Consider the following 14,135-nt stretch of genomic DNA (forward strand, 5'->3'; position numbering starts at 1 on the left):
GAGAGTTTCTTTTTTTCTTTCTTTCTTGCTTGCTTGATTGCTTTCTTCTTTGTTTCATTATTTAGCTGTGTTTACTAAATGTGTGACATCAGGCAAACTACTTAATCTAAGCCTCAGTTGGCTCCTTTAACTTGGAGATACTAGCAATATCCACCTCCTAAAATGGGTGTGATAATTTGTAAGGATTAAATACCAAAAATCTTGTAATGCACTCAACAGAGTGCTTGTCACAGAGTAAACACTCGAAAAAAATGTTTGCTAAAGTAAAATAGAACTTTCCTTTTAGCTCATATCTAAATACTTTCAGACACTAAATTTCTGCCTTAGCACTTGGCAAAAATTAGCCCTGAGCCCAGTAGGTTTTGGGGTCATGTATTATGCAGATTACACAGGATGAAAAGAATGTTGTGACTTTCTGTTGACAGCCTTTTTCTAGCAAGGCACGTATCATTGTTATATCACTTGTGAATGACTTATGAATTGTGATCTGTCCTTAGGATCCTGTTTTCTGGTTTGTTTTTTTTCCATCAAATTGCCACAGGGGGGAGTATAAGTTCTTGAAAGAAGCAAATGACACAGTTTAAGGAATTTGATAACCAATTATTACTAAGAATGGCCATATCTAAAAACAGCTAAATAGATGATATTAATATATGATAAAATAACAAATTAGGCAACTGTTCAATCTTAGATTTAATTTGTGATAGTTGTAGAAATAGTATCTGTAAAATGTCTCTCGGTGACATGAAGAGGTGAATGTGTGTGTGTGTGCGTGCGCACGCGCTCACTGCCTGCATGTGGACATTATTGGCACTATAGGAGACGGGAGAAAGTTTCTAGCTTTCGCCGAGTCATAAAACGAAAGAGGCAGAGGGAGAGAAAGAACCAGAGTAAATGTTAATAATAATAAATAAATAAGGATGAGAATGACTTGGATGCAAGAATATGACAGCTTTACAATATGGATGATATTGGACCCACTGTGTACATATGGAGAAATTGAACCTTGTGAAGTTCAACAGCTAGGTAATTCCAAAATAGAACTACACAAGTGAAAAGTGAAGTAACTCTTTCAATTTTACAAATGCATTTAATAGCTGCAAAAATTGGGGCAGCCCGGGTGGCTCAACAGTTTAGCGCCGCCTGAAGGTGTCATCCTGGAGACCCTGGATCGAGTCCCACATCAGGCTCTCTGCGTAGAGCCTGCTTCTCCCTCTGCCTGTGTCTCTGCCTCTCTCTCTCTGTCTATCTCTTTGTGTCTCTCATGAATAAATAAATAAAATCTTTAAAAAAATAGCTGCAAAAATTGTGACTTAATAATAGTAATAGCCAAAACTGTGCTTACTTCCTCTGCCTCTTTGAAGAAAAGTGAAGTGCACCAAAGTCCTAGGAAAGGAGAATAGAGAAACTTATGGGTTGGGCAGGTTGTTTATGGTACCAACACGAACCCTCCCTGTTAGGAGGTAATCATCTTTGCAGATGGTTGGTAATCCTCCTTCTATCTCTCTGCTTCTCCCAGTCCTTTTTCAGGACTTCCTGATAAGCCACAGTTGAGACCACATTTCCCACATTCATCCTCCCTTTCCCTCTTCTTTGTTGCAGTGTTCTGCAGAAACCCTGTCCTAAAAATTCTTATTCTTACAGAATTTCTTCATATGTGTCAATATATCATTCTGATTTTCTGAATTGTTGGGGACTTTGTACTTGGCTCATGTTCTTTCATTGAACCCCCGCCCCTGCCACCATCATATAATGCCCCCTAGTACTTACCAGAACAACCATCCAAACTTACCTCTATGTTCTTGTTGCTTGCTTCTTTTAAGCCAACCAGGACTTGCCTCAAGCCCTCACATTACGTAGAACTCCATCCCCTTGGGTCCTAAACCATTTGTCCTTTCCTGTTCTCTCCTACTCACTTACTGTCATTTGACCCAACTGAAAGCTTGATCTCTTGCCCCTTCCTTTTCTTCTGGCTACTTTTTTACCTGTCCATGGCGTCATGTTTTATGTCAACAGTCTCTTGTTAGCACCTGTGGTTTTCGGCCTCCCAACCTTTTATCAAGCCAGCTCCCTGCCTTATTTGTTCTCACACTGCCTGCCATACAGTTCTGGTTTTCAGTCTCAGTTTGGCCCTCAGTTCTGCTATGTTCTGCTTTTTATTGTTCTGGTCAGCTCTTTCCCATCTTTTCCTTTATCTCTCCTCCAAAACTTTTCCCTCAAGGGTCCTACCCTGCCCCACCTCTCAGCAGAGCAGCCCTCCTTCCTCCATGAGACTATCAGGCATGATCAACTCAAGCGCCCTTCTCAAGACAGATAGGTCTTCAGCCTCATGGCCATTCCTTTAGTGTAGAGCTGACTGCTCAATTCTGTAGCCAGTGGTCATCATGTATAGCTATTTAAATTTAAATTAGTCAAAATTTAAAATTCAGTTCCTCAGTTGTACTAGTTGCATCTAGAGTGCTCAGTAGCCACATATGGCTAATGGCTACTGGACAGGGTGGCGTGGCCACCCTTGTTGTTGTAGCAAGTTCCATTGGGCAGCCCGATTTAGGAAGACTTTGGCTTGTGCTATTGGTTTTCTCTTTTTCCTGTCTCTGATCTTTCAATTTCTTTTTTTTCTAGTAGTTTCTTCTCAGCCTATAATGATGAATACATTTCTTTCATATAAAAAAGAAAAATCCCCAAACAAAACAACTTTCCCTTTGACCTTCACATCTCTCTATATATTGCTCTACTTATTTTTTTTTACTCTGAAGCTCCTAAAACACACATGCTCACACACACAATCACACACACACTTTCCTGTATTTACTATTGCCAAATACTTACCTTTGAGTTACCACTCAACCAGCTGCAATAAGTCTCCTGACTCTAGCACTGCAAATTGGCAACAAACAACCTCTTTGTTGCTAAATCCAGTGGATTCTTTTCAGTTCTTTTTTTAAATAAATTTATTTTTTATTGGTGTTCAATTTACCAGCATACAGAATAACACCCAGTGCTCATCCCGTCAAGTGCCCCCCTCAGTGCCCGTCACCCATTCACCCCCACCCTCCACCCTTCTCCCCTTCCACCACTCCTAGTTCGTTTCCCAGAGTTAGGAGTCTTTATGTTCTGTCTCCCCTTCTGATATATCCCACACATTTCTTCTCCCTTCCCTTATATTCCCTTTCACTATTATTTATATTCCCCAAATGAATGAGAACATACAATGTTTGTCCTTCTCCGATTGACTTACTTCACTCAGCATAATACCCTCCAGTTCCATCCATGTTGAAGCAAATGGTGGGTATTTGTGGTTTCTAATGGTTGAGTAATATTCCATTGTATACATAAACCACATCTTCTTTATCCATTCATCTTTCGATGGACACCAAGGATCCTTCCACAGTTTGGCTATTGTGGACATTGCTGCTATAAACATTGGGGTGCAGGTGTCCCGGCGTTTCATTGCATCTGTATCTTTGGGGTAAATCCCCAACAGTGCAATTGCTGGGTCGTAGGGCAGGTCTATTTTTAACTCCTTGAGGAACCTCCACACAGTTTTCCAGAGTGGCTGCACCAGTTCACATTCCCACCAACAGTGTAGGAGGGTTCCCTTTTCTCTGCATCCTCTCCAACATTTGTGGTTTCCTGCCTTGTTAATTTTCCCCATTCTCACGGGTGTGAGGTGGTATCTCATTGTGGTTTTGATTTGTATTTCCCTGATGGCAAGTGATGCAGAGCATTTTCTCATGTGCATGTTGGCCATGTCTATGTCTTCCTCTGTGAGATTTCTCTTCATGTCTTTTGCCCATTTCATGATTGGATTGTTTGTGCTGTTGAGTTTAATAAGTTCTTTATAGATCTTGGAAACTAGCCCTTTATCTGACATGTCATTTGCAAATATCTTCTCCCATTCTGTAGGTTGTCTTTTAGTTTTGTTGACTGTATCCTTTGCTGTGCAAAAGCTTCTTATCTTGATGAAGTCCCAGTAGTTCATTTTTGCTTTTGTTTCTTTTGCCTTCGTGGATGTATCTTGCAAGAAGTTACTGTGGCCGAGTTCAAAAAGGGTGTTGCCTGTGTTCTCCTCTAGGATTTTGATGGAATCTTGTCTCACATTTAGATCTTTCATCCATTTTGAGTTTATCTTTGTGCATGGTGAAAGAGAGTGGTCTAGTTTCATTCTTCTGCATGTGGATGTCCAATTTTCCCAGCACCATTTATTGAAGAGACTGTCTTTCTTCCAATGGATAGTCTTTCCTCCTTTATCGAATATTAGTTGACCACAAAGTTCAGGGTCCACTTCTGGGTTCTCTATTCTGTTCCATTGTTCTATGTGTGTCTGTTTTTGTGCCATGATCACACTGTCTTGATGACCACAGCTTTGTAGTACAACCTGAAATCTGGCATTGTGATGCCCCCAGATATGGTTTTCTTTTTTAAAATTCCCCTGACTATTCAGGGTCATTTCTGATTCCACACAAATCTTAAAATAATTTGTTTCAACTCTCTGAAGAAAGTCCATGGTATTTTGATAGGGATTGCATTAAACGTGTAAATTGCCCTGGGTGACATTGACATTTTCACAATAGTAATTCTGCCAATCCATGAGCATGGAATATTTTTCCATCTCTTTGTGTCTTCCTCAATTTCTTTTCAGAAGTGTTCTATAGTTTTTAGGGTATAGATCCTTTACATCTTTGGTTAGGATTATTCCTAGGTATCTTATGCAATTGTAAATGGGATTGACTCCTTAATTTCTCTTTCTTCAGTCTCATTGTTAGTGTATAGAAATGCCACTGATTTCTGGGCATTGATTTTGTATCCTGCCACGCTACCAAATTGCTGTATGAGTTCTAGCAATCTTGTGGTAGAGGCCTTTGGGTTTTCTATGTAGAGTATCATGTCATCGGCAAAGAGGGAGAGTTTGACTTCTTCTTTGCCAATTTGAATGCCTTTAATGTCTTTTTGTTGTCTGATTGCTGAGGCTAGGACTTCCAGTACTATGTTGAATAGCAGTGGTGAGAGTGGACATCCCTGTCTTGTTCCTGATCTTAGGGGAAAGGCTCCCAGTGCTTCCCCATTGAGAATGATATTTGCTGTGGGCTTTTCTTAGATGGCTTTTAAGATGTTGAGGAATATTTCCTCTATCCCCACACTCTGAAGAGTTTTGATCAGGGATGTATGCTGTATTTTGTCAAGTGCTTTCTCTGCATCTTTTGAGAGGATCATATGGTTCTTGGTTTTTTATCTTGCTGATATGATGAATCACATTGATTGTTTTACGAGTGTTGAACCAGCCTTCTGTCCCGGGGATAAATCCTACTTGGTCATGGTGAATAATTTTCTTAATGTCCTGTTGGATCCTATTGGCTAGTATCTTGTTGAGAATTTTTGCATCCATGTTCATCAGGGATATTGGTCTGTAATTCTCCTTTTTGGTGGGGTCTTTGTCTGGTTTTGGAATTAAGGTGATGCTGGCCTCATAGAATGAATTTGGAAGTACTCCATCTCTTTCTATCTTTCCAAACAGCTTTAGTAGCATAGGTATGGTTTCTTCTTTAAACGTTTGATAGAATTACCTCTTTTCAGTTCTTATAGAACTTGATCTCTGTGTGTGTGTTGTGTTGAGTCCCATTCTCACTCTTCCTCTTTGACCATTTCCTCTGGTCTCCCTTGAAGTCTTATTTCCCTCTGCCTACCACTTTGATGTGGATGCCCCATAGTCTGTCACTGGTTCTTTCCTTACTTACATGTTCCTTAACTGCCACATTGTTGATGGCTCCCTGCTCTCTGGATCTCAACCAGAAACTTTTTCTGTGCTGTATACAGGACATTAATCGGAATGTCCTATACAGATCTTAAAGTAAGCATAATCAAAGCCAAATTCATGTCCTCTTACCCCCAAATCTGTTCCCTTTAATGTGTTCCCAGACTTAGTGATTAGGAGCAGTATACCATTCCATATTAAAGCCTGTACATGGTTGGATGTCCCTTTTTCTCTTTCACCCTCTGTATTTAATCCGTCACAAAGCTCTGTGAACTCTACCTTCTCATTATATCTTCCCAGCATATCATGCCATCAACATCTTTTGCCTGTATTTGTCTTTCTGCTAACTGGTCTTTTACCTCTCCAATTTATTCCTTTCGCTGCTGCTTGAAGAATCTATCAGTGCAAACTGCTTATGCAGCCTGCTTGAAATCTTCATACAGTTTCCATTGCCTCTAAAAGAAGGCCCTGTGTCTGGCTCCTATCTTGTCCATTCTTTTGTCTCACTACCCACCACCCCTGCCCTATTCTCGGTTTTTCATTTCCTGTATTGCTACAGTTGGTTTCAGTAACTTTGAATTTTATCATGTATATCATGGCTTTATAACTTTGCTCATATTGCTCATTCAGCACATAGAGGAGTGGTAAGTAAGGTGTGTTTATACCAATGAACTTTTGACTGTGGTAGGAGCTCATTTTATATTTGATCCAGGACAGATGCACTTACATGGTGAAACAAATTTTAGACAATACTTACTAGAAGTGATATCTTTGGTATTTTAAAATTGTTTTCTTTCCATTTTCTTAAAAAAATGCTGATCTTGATCTCTAAGCTTATTTTACTATCTTATTGAACCCACACTCTATATATTTATAGTTTCTAGATATTGTACTTAGAAAATGTCCTAGTGAATACAGACTTCATCAGTGTGAAAGAGATGTAGTTTTACTTTTATATCTGTATTTTCTAATGTAATTACTTACAAAATTTTCTGAGTATTGGGATATAGCTGTGCTCTTTAGCTTTTTTTTTTTTAACAGAATGGAATGCATAGAAAATAATAACTTCTTCTAAAATTTCTAAATTTTTGGAATGATAAAGATAGAGAAATTGTTTTGTTTAAGGATATCAAAGATCATAGCAGAACTTACTGGCAAATTGCTATCTTTTTTTTTGTTTGTTTCTAGGTAATATAAGGTTTTTCTTGGAAGTTGACTTCTGAGTATTTGTGAATAACCTCTCACATAGTATCAACTACAGACAAATCCACTCTTGAATGAATTCCTTATGTAAAGTTTGAGAACTACCTTGAACTTTAAAATATTCTACAAATATTCCCTACTTAGCTAAAGTTACATAATTGCTAAAGTTTTAGGAACTATGGTGTTTTATATTATAGCATATTTATATCAATTCATAGATATTTTGTATTTATTGATTATAAATAAAATTTCTGAGGCTCATGTATTCCTACCTGGTAAGTTTATGTTTTTTAGAATACTGAGGACTACAGTGTTTATTTTATTCAAGACATAATTATGGTAAATAATTCTCTAGAAAATTGAGTTGTAACACTAGTAGGTGTTTAGAAAAAGTTGCTGACTGACTGACTGATAAAATTTAAAAAGTTAATGTAGTTGTTAAGGTTGCCAAACCTAAGGCATAGGAAGATATTAGTGGGAAACTGTTCCAGACTAATAAGTCTATTAAAATAACCCAAATTAAAGTCAATCAGTCGTTTGTTGTTATTTCCCTTCTAAGTAAATAATGTATAAATATTTTGATTTTTTTTTGAGCATTTGCTATATTCCTAACATTGTTTTAAACACAGTGGGATATTAAAAGATACCTAGTTCTTACAGGGATGTTACAATCTATTTGCAGAAGCAGATTATATGCAAACTAAAGGTTAAACCAGTGATCACGCATTTGTGTGGCATGGGAACCGCAGGACATTGAGAACTCTGGAAGATTGGTATGATGTTCTTTTGAAACATATATACATTACTTTGCTTTATAATGGTTCTTCAGGGCTTAGAGAGTTTAAGAAGGCATTTGCAGATTTAAAGGGCAAAATTAAGAGAGTCTCAAAGACTAAGAGTTAGTAATGCTAGAATTGTTATGCTTCTGTTTCTCCTCTTGCTTCAATAAATAGTATATATTACCTTTTGTCTCCACAACTTGCAGGGCACCAGGCACATGGAGAAATCTTAAAGCACAATAAATATTTGTTGAATTAATGCATCTTTCTTGAAGGCAAAGGTTATATTGTTTTCTTCTTTTTATGATTCTCCATGACTCCTGGTAGGATGTTTTGCACACAGTGACATCTAGCAACTATAAAGTATTGAGAATGTTCATTTAATGAGGAAGAAACATAGCTAAAGTGAGTATTACTTGGCCAAGATACCTCACAAATTCTTCCATTTGCTCAGGAATGGATATGCTCACTGGATCCTGTGGTAACATGAGGTCTAGTAGTATAATGATGACTTTAGCACGAGTTACATGTTTTCATGCCTTTGTACTGGCTGGTCAGCTCTTATTCTTTCTTCAATTCTCAGTTCACTGGCCACTTTCCCTTTTGGTATTCCAGACTGGGTTAGGGTTTACCCTTTCACAGCTTATCTCTAGCTATGTAATGGTTTGCCTTTATCCCTTACCAGATGGAGTTCCACAAGAGCAGAATTGAATCATTTCTCTCTTTGCCTGTTGTACCAAGCCCACTACCTTGTTTATAAATTTTATCTGATGGGAGTTTGTTGAGTAAGTGTTTGTAGGACAAATACAATCCTTAACGGTGGTGGTTAGACATCTGGCTTTGAACTGGCAACTTGGCTTTAAAATTGTGTTCAGGGACCTAACTGAAAAAAAAACAAATACCAGAATTATAACAGTTTGAGGAATAAAGATGAGTCAATGAGAAAGAGAAATGGAAAAGTCACAAAAATTCAGTGTCAAATATAAAATGAAACTTATATTACCATTACTAAGGCATTCATATTGAGTGGGCATACACATTTTTTTTTCTGGTGCTAGACTTTTCCTTCCTGTGCATCTAGTGCCTTGTTGAAATGGTGCAAGCGACCCTTTCAGTATACATTGAGTGTGAGAACATAGGTCAGTGACCTTAGGGACCATTCAGTGAAAGTCTTGGTTAACTGAAGTGAAAAAAAACAGATTTTAGAAACCACAAAGGCAGACACCTTTCAGTGATAGAGTCTTGTCTATGCAGCAGTGAGCAGAGGAGCCTCCTCTAACTCTCTTACCCTCATCTTCCTACTCCACCATCCTGCTTTTCCAGCAACCCCTCTGTGGACAGTCCAGAAACAGCTATGTGGTCTTGGTGGATGGTGGGTGGTCTCCCTCCTCAAACACGCTATTTCACTATGACTATCCATGTATTCAGGAGAGGAGGCGAGTCTCTCTAGTCCATTGAGGTGACCCTCGTGTATACTATTGGTAATAGTCATGGCCGCCTTCATTGAGGACTTGTGCCAGACTGGCTATACAGGTTATCTCATATTGTCACACAACCTGCACATGTATACTGTTTACTCCCTTTTTTATAAATAAAGGGAGTAGCAGAGTTGGGTGATGTGATGTGTCCTGTCCATGCCGTGGAGCCAGTAAGTGGCAAAACCAGGATTCCCACCTGGCTCCTCTAAATCCCCAAATTCCATAGATTTCTCCAGACATCACATCACCTTTTATAAAGTAAAGAGGATAGAGTGACCTGTCCATATTTGTTAGGTAAAATGGTATATTAAGAGGAACAGGCATAATGCTTTCTGTAGAGTTTAAATACTTACCTATTGCTGGATAAATGACTACCTGCATAGGCATGAGATTCTTAAAAAGAAAAAGAATCACTCATTTGTCACAACATAGATTTAAGATCATTACGACAACTAGAATTTCATGAAAATGTGAAGCCGAAAAGCAAAATTCAGGGACTTTTTAAATTTTTTATGTATTTTATTTTTTAAAAGATTTTATTTAAAAAAAAAAAAAGATTTTATTTATTTATTCATGAGAGACACACAGAGGGAGCCAGAGACACAGGCAGAGGGAGAATCAGGCTCCATGGAGGGAGCCTGTTGTGGGACTCGATCCCCGGACTCCAGAATCATGCCCTGAGCGGAAGGCAGACGCTTAACCGATGAGCCACCCAGGTGTCCCACTTTTATTTTTTTTAATAACCATTGTATTTAGAGAATTCAGTTTTTTGTTTCATTGTGTATACTACTAATAAAAGAAAAAACCTAACAATTTTCCTAGTTAAGTGTACTTAGAAGAAATTATGGAACTTGTGTAATACACACAGTATTTTTTTAAACCACTATAAGTGCCTACCAGCTCATTATTTTTAGCTTGAGCTATTATTTCTAAATTTTAAAGGTCTAATTAAAATATAATTGTTAATGAAGCCATAATGTTTATTCAAAGTTTAAGTTAATAGATAACTGTCTATTTAAATACCCAACTTAAATAGCACTCAAAAATTTTATTTTTGACACTCTCAGAACAAAATAAATAATAATTGTTATCATTAGGTTAGAAATATGGACTGAATAGTTTTAAAATATTTTTCAAAAACTTGGCAATGTTGTTTGGTAACAAATACAATGAAATCTTCTATCGTATCCTTATTTATTTGATTGGGGGTTTTCAGTTCTCACCAGAACTTTTTGAGAATAAATAAAATTTATATATAGGGTTAATGTAGTTATTTACTTTATATGAAGACATATGCCATTATACAGTTGGAAACTACAGGTGCCTCATGTGTCTTGGATTGTGTGATAACAATTATATCATTATATTCTCAGAAACTATTTGGAAGAGAAGTTAAAACAAATGCAAAACTTGGGGCACCTGGGTGATGCAGTTAAGTGTCCACTCTTGGTTTCAGCTTAGGTGATGATCTCAAGGTGGTGATCTCAGTGTTGTGAGATCAAGCCCCCATCAGGCTCCATGCTCAGCGTATAATCTGCTTCACATTCTCTCTCGCTGTCCCTCTGCCCTTCCTGCTTGTGCGCTCTATCTCTCTTAAATAAATAAAGAGACAGAGAGAGCACAAGTGGCGGAGGGGCAGAAGAAGGGCAAAAAGCAAACTACCTGTTTAGTAGGGAGCCCAATGTGGGGCTCAATTCCAGGACCCTGGGATCATGACCAGAGCTGAAGGCAGACACTTAACCAACTGAGCCACCCAGGAGCCCCTAAAAAATTTAAAACTAGAGGGAAGACTAATTTCTTTTAGCACAAGTAGGTCTCCACTTTTGATAAAGTATATTATTTTCCCTAAAAACTCCTTAGGCCCAGCTCCTAAGCTTATCTTAAATGTCTCCGTATCCCTAGTAGAGTGCTTTGCATATTAATAAGTATGAATTTAACTTGATTGTATCAGTCTACTCTTAGGTCAGCTGGCACCCTACAGACACGGAGATGGAACGTTCCTTTTCACTAAATGTGTATAACTAGTTCTTCCTCTATATATACCCCTGGAAATTCAGTCACAAAGAGTGAAAAATAGCTGGGTATTAAAACAGGACATTACAGACTCAGTAAGTCAACCTTGTTAGATTTCTCTTCCCTTCATACTGGATTAGAGTATCAGGAGTTACGCAGAAATATAAACTCTGAGCTACACTTCTCTTAAATCCTGCTGGGTCATTTAGCTTGTCTTTATGTGGTGTGTTTATATATGGATGAAGGTGGTGGAATCACACATTGAAAATGCCACCAAGAGGATTCTACAACTCTCTGGATGTTATACCAGTGGGCGATTGGTATCAGACAGTCAAGAGAACCAACAATCGAATTAGAAGATGAATAGATAAGACGATATGAGTCAATATTTGGTGGCTGTCTTTAAAAAAAAAAAAACAACCAACCAATCTAAAATGTTAAATTAAAAGTAAACCAAAATGAAAATTCACCAAAATTGGTGGCTCTTTAAAAAAAAAGAAACAAACCAATTTATGCTCATTTGGTTTGTGGGCTAATTCGTGATACAAATGTTCAACCAAAAATTAAAAAAAAAAAGCAAAGGAAGGTCAAATTTCTATCTCCCCTCCCCACCCCCCAGGAAGGAAGTTAGAGTTATTTAACCCACACATTGTATATGGTTGATTATTATTTTTTAAAAGATTTTATTTATTTATTCATGAGAGACAGAGAGAGAGAGAGAGAGAGAGAGGCAGAGACACAGGCAGAGGGAGAAACAGGCTCCATGCAAGGAGCCTGACGTGGGACTTGATCCCAGGTCTCCAGGATCACGCCCTGGGCTGAAGGTGGCGCTAAACCACTGAGCCACCTGGGCTGCCCCAGGGTTGAGTATTAAAGCTGAGTTGATCTGAAAAGTTTTACATATAAAGAAGTTTGCTGTATTGTTATATGGGCAAATCCTGAATAGAAGGGAAATGTGATTTCTACTTTGAATATACAATTAGCAAATTTAGGAATAGGAGTTTTTGTTTTTGTTTGTAGCTTGTCATGAAAATAACGCCATGACCTTTGGTTTCAGGCCACAAGATGAAGTGACAGACAGAGCCTGACTTCCTACTGTCAAAAAGGTAAAGTATAAGAAAAGAATGGTACCTGTGGAAATTCAAAGCTTTGATCACATACTGACCAAATCTTACCATTTAGTATTTCTGTTTGTAAACTAGACTTTTTTTTTAATTTTAAAGATTTTATTTATTTATTCATGAGAAGCACAGAGAGAGAGACACAGGCAGAGACACAGGCAGAAGCCGCTCTATGTAGGGAGCCCGACGTGGGACTCGATCCCGGGTCTCCAGGATCACACCCTGGGCTGAAGACAGGCACTAAACCACTGAGCCATCCAAGGATCCCCTGTAAACTAGATTTTTATTTGATATAGCAAAAATATGTGCTTTCTTTTAACTTCAGTTTATTTTTTCTTAAAAAAAAAAAAGACAAAGCATCTGTCCTATAAGATAAATAAACTTTAAGAAGTGTTTGCTAATTGCCATATCTTCTAAATATGGCTTCTCTAGAGTTTATTTAATGCAGTTTTTCTTTAGAAAGTTGCAGAGTAATGAAGAAGAGTCACACAGGAAATATTGACAGTTTTATTTATAGGAAAAGTTCCATGTGAGACAAAGGAAACCATTTTTAAACTGTCTTAGAATAGTTTTTGAAGCTTAGTTTTGGATAGTAAAATGGAAATTAAAACATGACTATTATTTGCAGTTATTCCTTCAATAATAATAATTTTCACACTAGTTTGGATGTGACCCAGTTACTATTGATGGAACTCCCCCAAGCCCTTTTGAATTGTTATGTAGGTAAAATTAAAGTCTTAGAATGTATATTTAAAGACTTGTCCAAAGCCATGTAGCCAGTGGCAGAACTGATGTTAAGTGTACATTTCCTGACTTCAGCTCTGTCTCTGCTGCTTTTTTTCTTCTCGTTACTATCTTATTTATTTTATGATGGGGTAATATATCTTGAGGAAAATAAAAATAAACAGGAAAGAGTAAAATGAATTCTAGCTTACTACTGTTGTTTTTAGCAATTTTCAACATCCTGGTTTATTTCATTCCCAGGGTATACATGTCCTGTGGTAGATGTTGGTATTCAGCAAAATGCATGAATAAGAACCTCATTAAGTGTGAGAGCTTGTGTCTCAGTTTCCTTTCTGGGATGTAGTAAAAGCTACTTTTTGCAGTTGGCAGAATGCAGAGAAATGTAGCTTATTTAAAATGTGTAGTATAGAGTTGATATATATATATAAGTGCCCCCCAGCTGTGAGGTATTATTGTATTTCCCTTAATAATTCATATTATCAAGAAAGAGAAAAGATTTACTCTTTTAAATTAAAATACTTAAAAATTTGGAGATCAAGTAGAAATTCACCTTCTGGAGAAGGAATTCTCAGTGTTCCAATGATTTCTCTTATAAGCATTGTTAGCACATGATAAAGCCCAATAAATGAGAAACTGGAAAATAATTAATGTTTCAATATTAAAAACCACATAAACCAGAGTAATTATCAGCTTAGTTACTAAATTAAATTATTTTGCTTTGAAACTCCAGCTTTATGCTAAAAAGAATAGACTAAGAAGTCCTTTTAGATGTGGCATTAGTTCTCAGAAAATAAGTACTGTGATGAATTATGAGAAAATGAGTTTAAGACATGGATTAAATATTTATTAAGTATGTGAATTTAAAAATTAAGGAAATCTTGGAAATTTGTCTTAGAAATGCTTAGTTTGGGCACCATGAAAATAGTTTTATTTTTGGTTCTGATTATAAAAATTGACAGCTTATTCTTTTTTTCCCCCCTCATCTAGTTAAACATGAATTAAAAACTTTCAGAGTTGGTAAAATTTCTGGGATCATGTGGTCTTC

The 14,135-nt window shown here is 37.3% G+C and overlaps 1 pseudogene; it reads left to right on the forward strand.

Annotated features, from left to right (window-relative positions):
- The window catches only part of LOC140631960 (tubulin alpha-1A chain-like), a 167,371-nt pseudogene that overhangs the window by 9,266 nt on the left and 143,970 nt on the right, over nucleotides 1-14,135 (forward strand).

This window comes from Canis lupus, chromosome 1 (assembly GCF_048164855.1).
Source record: "Canis lupus baileyi chromosome 1, mCanLup2.hap1, whole genome shotgun sequence".
NCBI classification, from domain to species: domain Eukaryota; kingdom Metazoa; phylum Chordata; class Mammalia; order Carnivora; family Canidae; genus Canis; species Canis lupus.